This window comes from Mus caroli, unplaced genomic scaffold (genome assembly GCF_978045245.1).
Source record: "Mus caroli unplaced genomic scaffold, Mus_caroli_1 scaffold_17, whole genome shotgun sequence".
NCBI classification, from domain to species: domain Eukaryota; kingdom Metazoa; phylum Chordata; class Mammalia; order Rodentia; family Muridae; genus Mus; species Mus caroli.
In genome coordinates, this window is record NW_028227272.1 from 1,278,814 (window position 1) to 1,297,944 (window position 19,131).

The 19,131-nt window shown below is 42.3% G+C and overlaps 1 protein-coding gene across 2 annotated transcripts in view; it reads left to right on the forward strand.

The window, feature by feature from the left end:
* Positions 1–19,131, forward strand: part of Hmox2 (heme oxygenase 2) — a 36,929-nt gene that overhangs the window by 13,202 nt on the left and 4,596 nt on the right. Inside the window, exon 1 of one of the 2 annotated variants that reach the window (XM_021185274.3) lies at positions 6,448–6,607. The exons of the other annotated variant lie outside the window; for it this stretch is intronic. The gene's annotated coding sequence lies outside the window, so the exon portion shown is untranslated. Of the gene's footprint in view, positions 1–6,447; positions 6,608–19,131 lie in introns of those variants that run through there. 2 annotated transcript variants of the gene reach the window in all.

Genomic DNA, 19,131 nt, shown 5'->3' on the forward strand with positions numbered 1-19,131 from the left:
GAGGGGAGGAGCTAGGACTAGCTCATGTATGCTTTCTGGTTGGTGGCTCAGTCTCTGGATGCTCCCAGAGGTCCAGGTTGGTTGACATTGTTGGTCTTCCTGTGGGATTGCCATCCTCTTCAGCTCTTTCAATCCTTCATCTAACTCTCCCACAGGGGTCTTGACCTCAGTCTAATGGTTGGCTGTAAATATCTGCATCTGTCTCAGTCAACTGCTGGTAGAGCCTCTCAGAAGACAGCCATACTAGTCTCCTGTCTGCAAGCACAACATGGCATCAGTAGTAGTGTCAGGGTATGGTGCTTGCCCATAGGATGGATCCCAAGTTGAGCCAGTCACTGATCAGCCATTTCTTCAGTCTCTGCTCCCTTTTTGTCCCATTTCTTTTAGATGGGAACAATTCTGGGCCAGAAATTTTGAAGGTGGGTTGGTGTCCCTGTCCCTCCACTAGGAGCCTTGTCTAACTGTAGGAGGTGGTCTCTTCAGGATCCATCTCCTCACTGTTGAGCAATTTTGGCTAAGGTCACCCCCAGTGAGTCCTTGGATCCTCTCACATTCCACATCTCTGGGACTTTCTAGAGGTTCCCCCAACTCCCCACCCAGGCAGCCACATATTTCCATTCATTCTTCTGGCTCTTTGGGTTTCTCTCCTGTTTTCCCCTCATACCTGATCCTGCTCCCCTTTTCCCTCCCGTCTCCTCTCCCTCCCTTCAGGTAGCTTCCTTAGATTGCTTTCCACTTGGAGTTTTGAGACAGGCAGGGCTTCACTAAACCCAGGGTTTGCAGTTTGAACTAGATTGTCTTGTCACTGAGTCTAGAATCTTCCTACTGTTGCATCTTGCCCCATACCCTACTAGGGTTACAGGTGCATGCCACCATGCCCAGTTTTTATGTGGGTACTGGGAAATTTTAAATCTTCATGCTTGCACAGCAGGAACTTTACCCACTGAACCATCTCTCAACTCTGCTAGGCAAGCATTCTACTATTGAATTGTATTCTCAGTTATATATTTATTTATCTTTAAAAGGTGAGGCGGAGATTTAACTTGCTTTGTGGAAGGCTTACTTATTATGCTCTGAAGCTCTGGGTTTGTTCCCTAGTACTGCCTAAACAAAACAAAACCACAGAGGTCACTCAGGGCTCTCAGACTTTCCAAGACCTTACAGAATTCAAAGATGGATGGTTGTGGTTGCACTGTGCCCATCCATGGAAAGTGAGGGGGCCTATCTAAAACAATGTGACCCTCTAAAGAGTGAACAGAAAGCACCACATGCTTGATGCTCTCTCAAGGCCAGTCTTACCCCTACTAGTAGTTTCCGCTATAAAAATACTGCTCTGTAGAGTGATATCCTGTCATTAACTACATAGCTATTTTCTTTATTTCTGTAATTATATTTTATTTGTATGTATGTAAGTTTCTCTCTGTCTCTGTCTCTCTCTGTCTCTCTCTGTGTGTCTGTGTATGATTATCTGTGCAGATGGCCACAGAAGCCAGAAGAGTATGTTGGATTCACTGGAACAGGAGTTATAGGCAGGCCTTACTTGAGTGCTAGGAAACTCTGGAAGAGCAGCAATTGTTCTTAACTGCTGAGCCACATCTCTCTAGTCCCCCTGAGATTCATCTTGTTATTCGTTCATTGTCTTGTCTTCAGCTCTTTGAGCATGCCTCAGTTTCTCTTTCCTTTTTTTGAAAAAAATTTTATGGGTTTTTAGAGACAGGGTTTTAAGTATTACCAGCCCTGACTGTCCTGAACTTGCTTTGAAGACCAGGCTGGCTTTGAATTTACAGAGATCCACCTGTTTCTGCCTCCTGAGTGCTGGGACTAAAGGGGTATATCACCACGCCCTGCTTAAGAATACCTCAATTTGCCGGCGTGGTGGCACACGCCTTTAATCCCAGCACTTGGGAGGCAGAGGCAGGTGGATTTCTGAGTTCGAGCCCAGCCTGCTCTACAAAGTGAGTTCCAGGACAGCCAGAGCTATACAGAGAAACCCTGTCTCAAAAAACCAAAAAAAAAAAAAAAAAAGAATACCTCAATTCTAGAAACCATTCATCCAACAAATTCTTTATTATGTTTATGCATCATAAAATGATGATGCAGAAGAAACTTGAAGTAGTAAAATTGATGTTATAAAGGATTTACTAATAAACTTGCTTATGAGCCAGGTGCATGTTTCAGGAGGCAGAGGCAGTCGGATGTCTGTGTATTTGAGGCCAGCCTGGTCTACATAGTAAGTTCAGGACAGCCAGGGTGGTTAAATAGAGATACCCTATCTAAAAACAAACAAACAAAAGCCCAGTGGCTTAGGAAATATTAAACTATACAAAGTAGAATTTAGTTGAACACTCTAGTGTACCTACTAGGTTTGTTAGAAACTGTTAGAAAACTTTGTTACATAATTGAAGGTTTCTGACTTAAAACCAACCACTAGGTCCATCCTCATATCATGCTCAAGGGTAGTTCAGGGGGCCAGCTCAGGGCTACAACCATAATTGAGTCCTGTTCTGCCTTAAAGTTCCTCAAGCTCTTATTAGGAAAACTGTAATTCTGTTAAGTGGGCAAGATAGACCTGGCAATGACTCCACAAAGAACAATACTGGTTTGGTTAGGTTCCCTCCGTCCGTCCGTCCCTCCCTCCCTCCCTCCCTTCCTTCCTTCTTTCCTTCCTTCCTTCCTTCCTTCCCACTGGTGTACTTAAGAAATAAGTCTGGGAGCTAGAGAGATGTCTCCATGGTTAAGAGTACTAATTGATTATTTTTTAAAAAAGATATAATTCTGGCAATATCAATATACAATTCTGGTGATATCTTTGCTGTGCAAATATCCCATCTGTCCAAGTAGCCAGACTTGAGTTTCCTGTCTTTGTTTAAATTGTTAAAAGTGTAACCTGGGGCTGGGATTGAAAGAGATTTAAGGATGACAACGTATGTGGAATGCATAAGCCTTCTCATTGGGCGTTAGCCAGAGTCCGGGTCTTGATATTAAAGATCTTTCTTGCACGACCACTCCCTGGCCCCCACCCCAGACAGGGTTTTCTCTGTGTATTCAGGGCTGTCCTGGAGTTTGGTTTATTAGACCAGCTGGCCTCAAACTCACAGAGGTCCTCCTGCCTCTGCCTCTCAAGTATTAGCATCAAAAGATGTGTACCATCACCACCTGGCTATATCCCCCATTTTTTGTTTGATGTTTTTTGAGATAGGGTCTTACTATGTGGCCCGTCTGACCTAGAACACACTATGTAAACCAGGCTGGCACCAGATTTGTGGCAATCCTCTTGCTTCAGCTTCCTGACTGCTGTGATTACACCTGTGCATCACCTCACCACATCCAGCATGTTATTTTGAGACAGAATCTCTCCACCTGACTCCTGTCTTTCTGTTTGAGCATTCTGAGTTTTGGGATTACAGCTGTATGAGTGTATGCCTGTAATCATCCTCTTCAGTTTTGACAGTTTCAGACTCATTTATTTTCTCATACTACCTTGCAGAATTGTTACTACAGAGAGTAGAAACTCAGAGAAATTAAAATAAGTAGATTTTCCTGTCTTTTTTCTTTTCTTTTCCTTTTTTTTTTTTTTTTTTTTTTTTGAGACAGGATTTCTCTGTGTAGCCCTGGCTGTTCTGGAACTTACTCTGTAGACCAGGCTGGCCTCGAACTCAGAAATCCGCCTGCCTCTGCCTCCCAAGTGCTGGGGTTAAACACATGTGCCACTACTGCCCAGCTTACATGTTCCTGTCTTATGTTTTGTCACATAAGCTTGTACATGACAGAACCAGGGTTTGCTTCTAATTGTGAGCAATGAAAGCTTGTGCTTTAACTACAGCTACATCCATGTGATGCCTCTTGTCCCGTGTAGCCAGCAGGCTTCTCTGTTGACTGATTTCAGTTAGCTTTTATTGAGTGCTTACTATTGTTGAGACTCTAGAGCTCATCACTCAGTACCTCATTTCAACCTCTTGTTTGTTGTAATAGCACACATGGTAGACTGCTATGCAGGAAGATGTCTGGGCATATGCCTGTTGCTAGATTTGTTGAACTCATTTTCTAGAAACATTCAGATGGAGAGATTCCATCTTCAGGCCATAGGATAATGTAATATGATACAAATACTAAAATATGTATCTAAACTAATAGTCATATACAACATTCACGTAAATAGCAAATGACTTTGGGTTGGAAAGATGATGTTCTGGGAATCCACTAGTTAATAAAATAACACAACTCAGAAATATCTGGTGTAAATTAAGTAAATGCATGGTAGCAGCCTGTTTCTTCTTCCTCTCAATCCTAGGGAGTATCATTGAGGAGCCAAAGTGTCTAGAAAGTTTTTCTAGAAATCTCGTGGAAAGTTCTGCTAAGTAATCACTGTGTCACTATTATTTTTTGCCTTTTAAATATAATTATGTGAGGTATGATACAGGTAACTTTTTGCTAACAGTGAATGATTGTGAATTTATCTTAGAAATTTGATTGAGGAGCTGGGCGTGGTAGTGCCCGACTTTAACCCCAGCACTCAGGAGGCAGAGGCAGGCGGATTTCTGAGTTCGAGGCCAGCCTGGTCTACAGAGTGAGTTCCAGGGCAGCCAAGGCTACACAGAAAAACCCTGTCTGGAAAAAAACAAAAAAAAAAAAAACAACAAAAAAAATTGATTGAAGATATAGATCATTTGATAGGATGCTTGTCTTATATACATACGGTTCTGATTTCAATCCTCAGCAAAAATAAAGTTTGATTGCATTAAAGTACATTCCTGTATATTGACCAGCATCTAACAGTCTTTTTCACACACACACACACACACGATTTCTCTGTGTACTCCTAGCTGTCCCGGGACTTACTCTGTAGTCCAAGTTGGCCTCAAACTCAGAGAGATTTATCTGCTTCTGCTGCTTTTTTTTTTTTTTTCCCCAGAGCTGAGGACCGAACCCAGGGCCTTGCGCTTGCTAGGCAAGGGCTCTACCACTGAGCTTAATCCCCAACCCCTGCTTCTGCTTCTTAAGTGCTGAGGTTAAGGCTCACACCACCACTGCCCAGCATTTTATTTTTAATTATATTTGTATACATCTGAATGTATTTGTGTGGTGCCTGCAGAGCCAGAAGAGGGTGTCAGATCCCAGGAGTTAGAGTTACTGGAGTTACTGATAGTTGCTAGTTTCTGGTAGTTGTGAATCACCACCCAACATAGAGTGTTTGAATTCAGTTTCTCACTAAGAACAGTATGTGCTCTTAATTGCTGAACCATCTCTCCAGCCCCAAAGGCTTTTTATCATAGAAAAAACTTGATGAGTCTATACTCCAGTGTGTGGCTCTTCCTATGGGACATAGTTGTCTGTATGTAAATCAACCGTTATTTAATGAGAACACAGTTGAAGACCCTCACTCCTAGAGACTTCTGGTGCTTTGCTCATTAAGGTAGGAAAAAAAGTGTAAGATGAAAGTTGAGTCCTGACAGTCCCTCAAGGCTGTTCTTGAACAAATAATAAAAGAATAAAGGCTGTGCTTTATTCTCTACTACTATAGATTCAAAGCTATATAAAACATAAAGCAGCCATTGGAGTTACTTGATCTTGTTGAGGAATGTCACTGTTAGGAAGTCTTGGAATACTCCCATACTCTGTAAGCCCCTAGGAAGCATATACGATGAAATGTAGAAGGTGCCAGTTGATGAAAGTCTTAGCTTGTAGTTGTTGGTTTTACAGAACTTTTCCTCACTCCTCTTATCCTACCATTTCCAAACAACAAAATCTTTTTTTAAAATTAAAATTAGATTTCTTATTTTTTTTAGTTTTATGTGTGTTTTGCATGTATATATGTATGTGTACCATTTACATTCCTGGCATCCACAGGAATTCAGAATAGAGTATTGGATCCCCTGGAACTGGAGTTAAAGATGGTTGTGAACCACCATGTGTGTACTGAGAAATGAACCCAGGTCTTCTGGAATGAGAGCAAGTGCTTTTAACCACTCTCCAGCCCCATTATTACACATTTTCAGAAGCAGATAGGACTGCTTAGATTTTTAAGTTATCACTACACAGACCCAGAAATGGGTTCTCTCTCCCCCTCCCTCCTTCTCTCCCTTTCTCCTTTTCCTCCTGCCCTCCCTCTCTCCTGCCCTCCCTCCTCTCTCTCTCTCTCTCTCTCTCTCTCTCTCTCTCTCTCTCTCGTTCTCTTGCTCTTGTGCTCTCGCTCTTTTTTCTTCCCTTAAACTCACAGAGCTCTGCTTGTATGTCTTCCAACTGCTGGGATTAAAAGCCTTCACCACCACCTCCCAGCTTACACACTGAGATCCCTGGATCTCCTCTCTTGGAATCACCACTCCTGGCTGATTCTTGTATCTAGATCTTCTGTTGCTCTCGATTGCTATGGCAACTAGTGCTATAGAGATGTGGAGACCCTATTGTGACTTCTTTAGTGTAAGAATGCCTCCAGAGCCTCTAATTTTATTATCCACCAAGGCTTGATAGGTCTGGCTGTTTCTCTCCAGTCACAAGAGTGTTGGGGTGTGCCACCTCCCCCTTTGGGACCACCTTGGGTTGCCCTCTTAACAAAGTTGGCCTTACCTAGGAGCAGTCATCTTGGATTGTATAATTTGAATGAGCCAAGGTAGGTGTTTGAGAGATAGGAAGTGCACCTCTTAGTCGTGTGTGTGTGTGTGTGTGTGTGTGTGTGTGTGCGCGCGCATGTGGAGGCTAGAGGTCAACACTGGGTACTTTGCTCAGTCCTTCTCCACCTTAGTTGTTGAAACAGGTTCTCTCACTAAACTTGTTGCTCATTGATTTGGCTAGGCTGCCTGGTCAGTGAGCTCCAGGGATCTGCCTTTCTCCTCACCCTCAGAACTGAGGCTAGAGATGTGCCACTGTTTCTATGTGGGTCATGTGAATCTGAATGCAGGTCCTCATTGATTTTACCCACTAAGCTGTGTCCTCAGCTCACTTTTAAAATGGAAGCTTAAGTATTTATATTTCAGAAATCATAGGGTTGTGCTTTTCATTCTGAAACAAACTAGAGTTTATTACCTTCCTGTAGGAATAAATGCAGTGTGATACAGGCACCTGTACCTCAGTTTCTGTGTAGCCTGGAGTGTGTGGTAATACTACCCTAACTCTCACATGTGTGAACCAGTGAAAACTAGTTGGGGACACAGGAAGAATCTCTTGCATTCTGAATGACTCAGATTTAGTTCCAACTTGACTGTCACAGTGTTTCATGTAGCCAAAGCTGGCCTCATATTTACTTTGTAGCCAAGAATGTCCTTGAAGTCTTCCTGCTTCTACCTCTGGAGTGCTAGGATTACAGGGCTGTACCAACATTTTCAGTTTATTCAGTGCTTGGGATTTAACCCAGGTCTCTGTCTGTGCTGGACAAACACTATACAGCTGAGCTATAGCCCCAGCCAAATTTTGGTCCCCCTTCCCCCCTCCTTCATTAGATTAAGGAAACAACACAAGGCCTCTGCGATTGTTTCATTTTAGCTTTGTTGCTCTCTCTCTCTCTTTTTAAAGATTTATTTTTATATGCATTGGTATTCTGCCTGCATGTATGTCTATGTGAGGGTACCAGGTGGACTTTCAGACAGTTGTGAGCTGCCAGGTGGGAGCTGGGAATTGAATCTGGGTCCTCTGGAAGGGCAGCCAGTGCTTTAGTGAACCATCTCTTCAGCCCATTGATTTTAGTTTCTTTATAGTCAGTAGAACACTGCTGAAAAGTGCTTTAGCCTGATGGAGTACCCAGATCTGTCATGCTTATGGCCCATGGTCCTCTGTTTTGCCCTACAGGAGAATAGCTTCTAAGGCTCTTTAGTGTTACTAGAGTACCTGGGAGCTGGGTGTGCATTTTGGAGCCATCTTAATTGCTGATTCTTTCTCTCTCTCCAACCTGATATGTGATTCTTGTAGGGTCCACTATCAGCTCAGGACACCCCAAGACCAGGTTCTCAGCACAGAGATTTATTTGCCCTAGAGGGACAGAGGGCAAGGAATAAGAGACAAAGACAGGAGATAGAGGACAGGGAGAAGGGAGAGGGGGAAGGGATATTTGTCTTGGGGGACAAAAGACTGCCTCTGGATAGAGAGGACACAGATGTAGCCCATAGGCGAATGGCAGTTTATAAAGGTAAAGGGGAAACCCTGTGCTTAATTTAACTGGGCATGTTAATTAAGTGAGCCAAAGGGAAGTTCTCATTGCTGGACTTCAGTACTTTGATAGCTGGGACTTAGTAGTCAGCCTCAGGAGGAGGAAGTGGCCAAGTGAGGAGGGAATAGACATTGGTGGCTAGGTAGTACTTTAGCTAGGTAGTGCTTTAGCTAGGTAGTGCTTTAGCTAGGTAGTGCTTTAGCTAGGTAGTGCTTTAGCTAGGTAGTGCTTTAGCTAGGTAGTGCTTTAGCTAGGTAGTACTTTAGCTAGGTAGTGCTTTAGCTAGGTAGTGCTTTAGCTAGGTAGTGCTTTAGCTAGGTAGTGCTTTAGCTAGGTAGTGCTTTAGCTAGGTAGTGCTTTAGCTAGGTAGTGCTTTAGCTAGGTAGTACTTTAGCTAGGTAGTGCTTTAGCTAGGTAGTACTTTAGCTAGGTAGTACTTTAGCTAGGTAGTGCTTTAGCTAGATAGTACTTTAGCTAGGTAGTACTTTAGCTAGGCAGAGAGAAGGAGGGAGAAGGGCAGGGCCTGCCAGAGCCATGTTTGCCATGCTCTGACAGGCTATAGTTTCTTCAATTCTCAGTTATTTTTAAAAATTAAAAAAAAATTATACATGTATTACAGTGCATTTTGACTCTATACTTTACAGCTCTTGCTTTTATAGAAGCTGATGACAGCCTTTGTGCCTGAGTGAAAGAAAATTAGTGACTACTTATGTATGTGGTACAAGGTTTTAAGCTCGCTCAAAATTATCAGAGCCTTTTCTTTTCTCTGCCTCTACCCTACCCCACCCTTTGCACCCCATTGAATTGAATTTCTTTGTGTAGCCTTGGCTGTCCTGAAACTCATCTGTAGACCAGGCTGGCTTGGAAATCAGAGATCCACTTGTCCCTGCCTCTAGAGAGCTGGGATTCCCACCTTTTATTTGTTTGTTTGTTTTTTATTTTTTTGTTTGTTTGTTTGTTTGTTTTTGAGACAGGGTTTCTCTGTATAGCCCTGGCTGTCCTGGAACTCACTTTGTAGACCAGGCTGGCCTCGAACTCAGAAATCTGCCTGCCTCTGCCTCCCCAGTGCTGGGATTAAAGGCATGCGCCGTCACGCCTGGCCCCACCATTTTTTTAAAAATTATTTATTTTGGTGAGATCTTTATCTTAATGGTTATCTAGGGTTTATCTGTGTTTTTTGTTTGTTTGTATTTTCCCCAGCATTTCTTCAAGGAAAATTGGTGTTTGTACTTTTTTTTTTTTTTTAAAAAGAACAAAGAGTTCTACTAAGGGTTGCTAGAGAAATGGCTCAGGGGTTTAGAGTTCTGACTGCTCTACCAGAGGGCCTGGATTTGATTCCCAGCACCAACATGGCAGCTCATCACTTCTGTAACTCCAGTCTCAGGAGATATGACACTACAAGTATACATACACAGACATAGACACACACACACCACACACAGACACACACACACAGAATACTCTAACATATACATACATGCAGGCAAAACATCTCTACACATTATATATATATACATATATATATATATATATATATATATATATATATATATATGTATATATATATGTATATATATATGTATATATATATATACACACACACATAGATATACACACATATACATATAATATATACATATATCTATACTGTTTATAGTTACACACACACACACACATCCTGCTTAAATCATTTTAGAATTCAGTCAAAGTTCTATCTGCACATTTCATTTTTTCTTACGATACTAGAATCACTACCTTCTTGGTCCGGATATTTATCTCATACAATGTTAGATGGTAGTCAGGGAGCAGGAGGAGTATGCTGTTAATTTAATTTATTGTAGGAATGCCCTCCCTCCCTCCCTCCCTCCCTCCCTCCCTCCCTCCCTCCCTCCCTCCCAGTCTGGGACTATGAGAAGAAGTAAGCTTAGTGTTTCACATATGCTGGGCAAATAGGAAGGCTGTTTAACCAGTGAAATAAAAGAGTAAATAAAAAGGGAAGAAAAGGAAACATGACTGGTCCTGGGCTTCAGTACCAAATGATTGGGGAAAAAAGGAAAAAGGAAAGGGATACGAGTGTTCCTAGGTATGGTCGAGAGAAAGTTTGTTATAGAGTTGTGGGAGAGTGTAGTTAGGCAGGGACACCTGACCAATCCAGACTGAGCTGGGCCATGTGAGAAAGGGGGAGGGGTGCAGCAGCCAGGAGACCAAAAGTACAAAAGGAGTGAGCCTGTATCCAGAGTGGATGGATTTATATAGGGGAGAGGAGCCCAATCCCCTGAGCTGTAGAGTTCAGGGTAGGCCAGCTAGAAGGACCCTGTAACAAGATGGAGCAAAGGGATTGTTGAGAGAATCTGGGGCAAGGTCTGCTTTGATGTATTAAGTAGGCACCACAGTCATTTGTTCCAGGTTTGAAACCTAACACCCAGGACTCTTGATTTACCTCAGCAGTCAGTTTCGGATCCTTCTCTGTATGTGTTTACCATTGCATCCTTGGAGTTTTGACTGCTAGTGCTAGTATTTGGACATGCTAGAGATGAGGGCACCCGTCTTCCTCAATTAAAAAAATGCTTCTGGAAGGAGCCTTAGACATCCTGAGTTGATGTCACTTATTGAGGTTTATAAAAGGCTGGTGCTTTTAGATCAAGTTTTTGTTACTGTTTTTTGAGATTAGGTTTCACTATGTAGCTTAAGCTGCCCTGAACTGCCTCACTCCCCCATTAAAAGATTACAAGGATGGACCACTACACCCTGATTTTTCTCCCCAGTGCTGGGGTTAGAATATAGGACCTCAAGAATACTAGAAAATGTTCTGCCAAGGACTAACCTACCCTGTGCATTTAGCTTTTTTTTTTTTAATTTTTATTAGATATTTTCTTTATATACATTTCAAATGCTATCCCAAAAGTTCCCTATACCCTCCCTCCACCCTGCTCCCCTACCCCCACTCCTGCTTCTTGGCCCTGGCATTCCCCTGTACTGGGGCATATAAAGTTTGCAATACCAAGGGGCCTCCCTTCCCAGTGATTGCTGACTAGGCCATCTTCTGCTACAAATGCAGCTAGAGACACGAGCTCTGGGGGGTACTGGTTAGTTCATAATTGTTCTTCCACCTATAGGGTTGCAGACCCCTTCAGCTCCTTGGGTGCTTTCTCTAGCTTCTCCATTGGGGGCCCTGTGATCCATCCAATAGATGACTGTGAGCATCCACTTCTGTATTTGCCAGGCACTGGCATAGCCTCATAAGAGACAGCTATATCAGGGTCCCTTCAGCAAAATCTTTCTGGCGTATGCAATAGTGTCTGGGTTTGGTTGCTGATTATGGGATGGATCCCCGGGTGGGGTAGTCTCTGGATAGTACATCCTTTCGTCTTAGCTCCAAACTTTGTCTCTGTAACTCCTTTCATGGGTATTTTGTTCCCTATTCTAAGGAGGAATGAAGTATCCACCCATTGGTCTTTCCTCTTCTTGAGTTTCTTGTGTTTTGCAAATTGTATCTTGGGTGTTCTGTGTTTCTGGGCTAATATTCACTTATCAGTGAGTGCATATCTAATGACTTCTTTTGTGATTGGGTTACCTCACTAAGGATGATATCCTCCAGATACATCCATTTGTCCAAGAATTTCATAAATCCATTGTTTTTAATAGGCATTTAGCGTTCTTGCTACTTAGTCAGATTTGTGTCACTGGGTCTTTACTTTTCCAGGATTCCCTGTCTGATCTTGCTGTTGATAAAGCAAGAGGTTAATAGTCATCTGTTCAGTGAACTGTGGAGTTGAACTTCAACAAATCAAATGAGGAAAGAGTGAAGTTTATGTAAAAAAGAGTGAAACTTGTATTAGATTTCCTGGGGAATGACAGTGTCAGAGTTCAGAGACCTTGGCCCATTTATTATGGAAACTCAGAAACTGTTTATCGAGATAACATGGTCTCCATAGGGTGTTGAGAGGCCTCTATTATCAAATGTCTTGTTGGGTTAGAATTGATTTAGCTGTCTGTTGTCCTAGCACCCAACACAGCTAACAATTAAACTGAGCCAGCCCAAAGAATGCCATTTGGTGTGGGCATTCTTTCTTGCCTTGGGAACATGAAAAGAATATTGCCATTTCTTCACACTGCAATAGAAGGGCTGTTTTCTGGTATGACGTGTCTAGAATCATATGAATTGGCTGGATTTCTCATACTTCCTTCCTCATTGTTCCACAGTTGTCCCGTTGCTATTTCTTAGTTTTTGTGCTGTTTGGGAAAGGATCTCATGTATCCCATGCTGGCCTTGAACTCTTATATATCCATCTTTGAACCTCCTGCCTTCACCTCCTGCGTGTTGGCGTATGCTACTGTGCCCAGGTCACTAAACCTAGTTGTGGTGAAACCCGGCACTTTCCCAGTTGTTAAATCTTACCAACACTTTCTCAATAAGAGATCGGCATTTAAGGCAGCATTACATTTATTTCATATAGTATTTTCATGAAAGGTATCATTGCAGTCCTCATAGCATTTGAGAAGGTGAGTAGTTTTTCTTGGCCTGTTTTATGGATGAGGAAACTCAGCTTTCAGGAAATTATGGCTCATACAGTGCCAAGAGCTACTGAAGATGGAGACTTCATCTCTCAAATCAAAATATTTTTATCCCCAAAGTCTGGGCCTTTTATGCAGGGTCAAGCTGCACCTTCCACCCTTGAAGATGAGCTGGGATTCTAGTAATTTCTAGCCATAAGTAGGAGTCCAGAGGTAGCTGCAGTATACTGGCAGGTCCACATAGCATGTCCCTCCAATACCAGGTGAAGTGGCAGCTAACCTAGAAAACAGCTTACATCTTCTCTGTACATCCATTTGCTACATGGCTACATGAAATGCAAAACTGGTCCCTTAGTATTTAGTTAATTCTTTTTGGTTTTGTTTTTTGTTTCTGTGTTTTGTGGGGTGTTTTGTTTTGTTTTGTGTGTGTAGGGGAGGGGTGTTGTTATTGTTTTCTGAGACATGTTTTCTTTTTGTAGCTCTGGCTGTCCCTCTGTAGATCAGGCTGGCCCCAGATCCATCCACCTGCCTCTACCTCCTGAGTGCTGGGATTAAAGACATGTGCCACTACCACCCAGCTTAGTTAATTCTTTTAAAAATTATTTTAATTACTAGGGGAGGAATTTGGTGTGCTTTGTGTGGGTGAATGTAGGCTTGTTTGGGACTTGGTTCACTCACCAACCCACAATGATTTTCAGGCTCATGATCAAAACAATTTTACCCTGTTTATGTGCAATTCTTACAAATGCTAGATTTTATTTTCCCCCATCCCTCTTGGCTGTTTTGTATTGTTTTCAAATAGGGTCTTACTACATAGCTCAAACTGGCTTTGGCATTTCTGGCAGTCCTCCTGTTGCACTTCTCAAGTGCTGTGATAACAGGCATTCACAAATGCTAGATTTTAAATAGTGCTAAAGAGTCCAAGTTACTCTCTATGCTGCCTTCAGGAACTGGGTTTATTATGTTGGTCATTTCCTGGTTCTGGCAAGGTCTGAAAAGCTCACCCAGGAATGCCTAATACTAATTCCATTTCCTAAGGTTGATACTGTGAATCATTCCACAATATATGCATGTTTAAAATCATCACATTGTGTACAATAAATATATATAATTATTTGTCAACTAAAACTTTGAAAGTAAAGAGAAAAAAGAACCAGATCTGAAGTTAAAATCAAATCTTATACTGGCCAATTTAGAGTCATGGCACCCAACACATAACTTTCATTTAGCTTATATTTCCAGTGCATTCTGTGTGCACATTGTAACAGTTATAATGCAGGTTGGAGGCTATGAGGTGTGCTGATAAACTGAGTCTGAGGGAAATCTTCATCTGCTGGGTAGGAAGCTTCTTGTTTAAGTGGAGGTGGTCACATATAGGGCAAGATGGTGCCAGTTCAATATAGGACTGAAATCTTGAACTGTAGACAGCCATTTCTTTTCTGTGTTCAGTATAGAATGAATATAAGAAGTCTTTATTATTAGATGGGAAATGAACCATGATATAGTCCTTAGGTTACATTTCTGCTAGGCAGCAGTGCTCTGAATTACCTGGCCTTGTGAAATTTTTGGAGCTAGTCTCCATGAAGGAGAGTTTCTTTGAATAACGTGTTATTTCAGAAAGTCATGGTGCCTTTGCAGTGATTTACCAGGAGCAATGTCTTTGAGGTGGGTGTTCTAGATCTGCTGGGTGTGTCTGTAGGAACCTCTTGCTGGAAGTCTCTGTGATAGGAACTTGCTGCTTCACTCAAATCAGGTATTAGCATGAAAACCATAGCTGATTGAAAAACAGCTGGCTGCATGAGAATATAGAGTAGCAGTCAGTTTTTTAAAGGGGGAGGGTGCACAGAAGTGACCTTTCTGGAACTTGTGATAGCAGAAGGGCCAAGGACTGACTTTCTTGTTGATTAGTTCAGGAACTATCTTAACTAGTTTGCTTATACCATCCAATTCCTATCTCTGGGTTTCCTTCTTACCCTTTCCTTCCTTGTATTTATTTGTCTCTTTCCCTTTTTTTCTTTCTAATAGGACCATGCTACATAAAAGAAACAGCCAGTTGGCTAAGTTGTTCGACAAAAATTATGACTGAAAGTTTTCCAAATTTCCTATCAGTATTAGTGTACCTATATACTGATGTAATCCATGCTGGGCAAGAACTGTACCTCTGAGCCACACCCCCTGTATGCTGTTATGTATAGTTGTAGTCAGTGGTTTGGCTCTTTTAATGTGTGTGTGCATGATCACAGCTTAATCAGCTTGCCATAGCTGTGCTAGCATTCCATTGTTTACTGTCCTTTGAGTAACTTAGTGTCCTTGGCTGTCAGGCTGTGTGATTTATTTTCTTACTTTATAGTGTGACTATATATTATTATTGTACAGATTGCTATAAGCAATTAAAAAAAAGATTTATTTATTTATTATTTATTGTAAGTACACTGTAGCTGTCTTCAGACACCAGAAGAGGGAATCAGGTCTCATGACAGATGGTTGTGAGCCATCATGTGGTTGCTGGGATTTGAACTCAGGACCTCTGAAAGAACAGTCAGTGCTCTTAACCGTTGAGCCATCTCTCTACCTCTGAAAGAACAGTCAGTGCTCTTAACTGTTGAGCCATCTCTCTAGCGCAGCTATGAGCAATTTTAAAGAAGTATATCCTAGAGTGAGCAGAGGATTTGGAAATGTATCTTTTCAGAGATTGGAGATAATTGTTTCCACTGGGGCAAGGTAACCTCTTAGTGTTACTCTATATGGTCAGTCCCTTGAGGAATGGTGATTAGGTGACAGGAATGGACACAAGTTGTCTCCCTTAGCAGTAGCCTATGATGGTTGAACGTGATACTGAGCCTTCCCAGGAAGGGAGCTTTCAGACACCTTAAGGACTCAGTATTCTTTAAAGGGAATAAGTAAATTGTACTTGGAGTTTAGAAACCTTAAAATGATAGGCAGAGGGCTATTAGTATTATTTTATTATTTTAAAAATATATATTGTAAATTAGATGTGGTAATACACGTGTGTGATCTAGATGGCTGAAGCGAGGCTGGAGGATTGAGATTGAAAATAATCTGTCCGGGTGGTGGTGGCGCACGCCTTTAATTCCACCACTTGGGAGGCAGAGGCAGGCAGATTTCTGAGTTCAAGGCTAGCCTGGTCTACAGAGTGAGTTCCAGGACAGCCAGGGCTACACAGAGAAACCCTGTCTTGAAAACAAAAAAACGGAAATTATCTGGGCTAAACCAGGCATAGTGGTGCTCACCTTTAAAGCAGAGGAAAGTTGATCTCTGTGAGTTCAAGGTCAGGCTGCTCTTCACAGTTCCAGGATGGTCAGAGCTACATAGTGAGATGACCGCCTCCCGCCCCCCCCCCCCAAAAAAAAAAAAGAAGAGGAGAGGAAGAGAGAGAGAGAGAGAGAGAGAGAGAGAGAGAGAGAGAGAGAGAGAGAGAGAGAGAGAGAGAAAGGAAATAGTATAGCCCGAGCTACATAGCCAGATTCTCTATAGGTCAGGCTATTTTCAGTCTCAAAGTAAGATACATACTGTTGGTATATTTAACACCTTTCCTCTGCCCCTCCCCTTTTATAGGCCTTTTTCCAAGGATAATCTGGAACTCCTGCCCCTACTTCAAAAGTACTAGGATAACAAGCATGTGCCATTATACCTCTTCTTATTCCTTCCTTCCTTCCTTCCTTCCTTCCTTCCTTCCTTCCTTCCTTCCTTCCTTCCTTCCTCCCTTCCTCCCTCCCTCCCTCCCTCCCTCCCTCCCCCCTCCCTCCACTACCTAACTACCTAGGCTTAGAGAGTGTTTTGTTTTGTTTAACACCAACAAGGCTTTATAGAAAGTCCAGTATCCCATGTCCTGGAGCAAAAATAGTTGAAAAGACAGCTGTAGCCCTTTCTTGGAGCCAGACTTCAGTCTGTTTCACTGGCTGTAAAGACCAAAGTAGGGGCTAGCAGATGGTAAGATTGAAAAGGATGGTTAGTGGGATGGTTTGGGGGGGGGGGGCAACACACACAAACTAAGTGTTCAGAATATGAAAATGATGAATGGGTACCAATGAAAGCCAACTTTTCCTTTTCCTTTAGTATTTTTAAAAGATGAAAAAGGTCTTGTTGCTTAAGAAAACTACACTCTAGAATGAGCATTTTGTAACAGATAAAACAGGAATTATACTTAGTCACTGCTATCCATTGTAATAATTGAGGTACAAGTATCATTTTCAGAACCATTGAAGTGATAAACAGCATTAATATTATTTTACTGTTTTATCTACCTCCACACATGGTAACCTTTGTGGCTGTGCTCGTCCCTGACATTGCCATGCTGTACTTTGAAAAGCAAGGGATCTGCAATTCTAAGATGTTTAGCTTTGTCTTCAACATCATGGTGCAACCTAGAAGCTCTGGAACACTTTACTGCACTGTACCCTTCTCTCTCATGAGTAGCCAAGGGCTCTCATCTTGGTACTCTCTTTGCCTTGTTGCTGTCACTGAGAGAGCAGAAGCATTTCTTGTCTGTTAGAGTCCCCAGAGGTGTGGGGCATAGCCTCCTCAACTTTCACTGCTCCGCCCCTCATCCCACCTCCTTTCCTGCCTTTTTTGTGCATTTGGTTTTTTTTGTGTGTTTGTTTGTTTGTTTTCGTGGTCTTAATAAGAGACCAAACCTATTCCATCTTGGGACCAGCCTCCATCTAAAAAAAAGAAACCAAAAACCTGAGAACTTGAACTGCAGCAGAATCCAAGTTCCCAAGTTCCAGAAAGGACCCCATGGCTTGTCCTTGGTCCATATCCCAGGGTTACTCCCTAGCTATTTCCTAGCAACAGCTAATCAAAGATTAGTCTGATTGTCTGAGATGTACTTTCAGACAGTTGGTGATTGTTCACAGTCTTGCTTCAGGACACCCACCTGTCAGCTTACAATAGTTATTCTATTAGATGCCTGCCAGGCTGGATACCCCCTTCCCATCCTACTGTGTCAGGGTTGGGTTGGAGGAGAGCCCAAGCCTGAGCTTGTAATAGAGACCCTAATGTGAGTTGTGGTCTTTTGGGGTTCATGAACACTTCTGGGCATAACAGTAGTAGGTAGCCCTGATGGGCAGGAACTCAAATTATAGACTTGTAAATCCACACTAGTTGTTTGCAAATCCTTAGAAGGCCCCTGTAAGAGTCACCCTACAATTGACAAAGCTTGCCTCAGCCCCTCATGAGGAATCTGGCAGCAGAGAAGCCTTGTACTACTATCGTTATCATGTTGTCTCTTTAATCTGCTGCCCCGACATTCCCAACTTTGAACCCTTATATTGTCCTTCTGGAAGCCACTCTACATTCCATGTTTGATGGCCATCTGCCTTTACATTCTGATGGACAATTCTGTGTACCATAGTTCAGAAGAATGTATGCTTTGGAGTCAAGCGAATGTTGTCTGTACTATGTAATTTTTTTTTTATTTCACTCTCATATTTCATTAAACCTCAATCAGAATGCAAGAAGAAGACCTGGTTTATTGGCACATATCTGCAATCCAGTACTCGGGAGGCTGGGGCATTAAGATTATCACAAGTTTAGTTTGGGCTACAGATCTATTTCAAAAATGCTCAAGAGGTGCTGATGTGTGTTTATTAAAAAAAAAAAAAAAATGAAGGGGCTGGAGAGATGGCTCAGTGGTTAAGAGCACTGACTGCTCTTCCAAAGGTCCTGAGTTCAATTCCCAGCACCCACATGATGGCTCACAACCATCTATATAGCTACAGTGTACTCATACGTTAAATAAATAAATCTTAAAACTCTGGGGTTCAGTTCTCAACACCCACACAGTGGCTCACGACCATCTGTAACTGCAGTTCCAAAGGATTCTCAGTACCCTCTTCTGACTTCTCGGGCACCAGGCATGCACATGATACACATACATGCAGGTAAGACACTCTGTATATGTTAGCTTAAAAGAAATCCACTTCATTTTTTTTTTTTTTAATTGAGGACTGTGCTGAGCAAACCACACACTACCCTAAAACCCAAAAGATGGCAGATAGGTCCCTAGAAGAAGTGATATGTACTAATATGATCCTGTAGGGGGAGGTATGTTTTTGATATATTTTGTTTTTGTTTTCTTTCTTTCCAAGGGCCTTAGCCTTTTCTCTTTTTCTTTCTTTCCTTCTTTCTCTTATTTTCTTTCTTGCTTTTTTTTAAGACAAGGTTTCTCTGTGTAGTCTTTACTGTCCTGGAACTTGCAATGTAGACCAGGCTGGCCTCAAAATCAGAGCTCCATCTGCTTCTGCCTTCCAATTGCTGGGATTAACAGTGGGTGCCATCACTGCCCGGGCTTCCAAGGGTGTTTTCTACAGGGCTGGACATTTGAACCCAGGGTCTCACACATGTTAGGCAAGCACTTTTCCCTGAGCTACATACACTCCTACCTTATGGGCTGCTCTTACACCTAATTGTCTCCCTTGTGGAAAATGCTCAGTAAACAAGCACTGATTGAGGTAGAA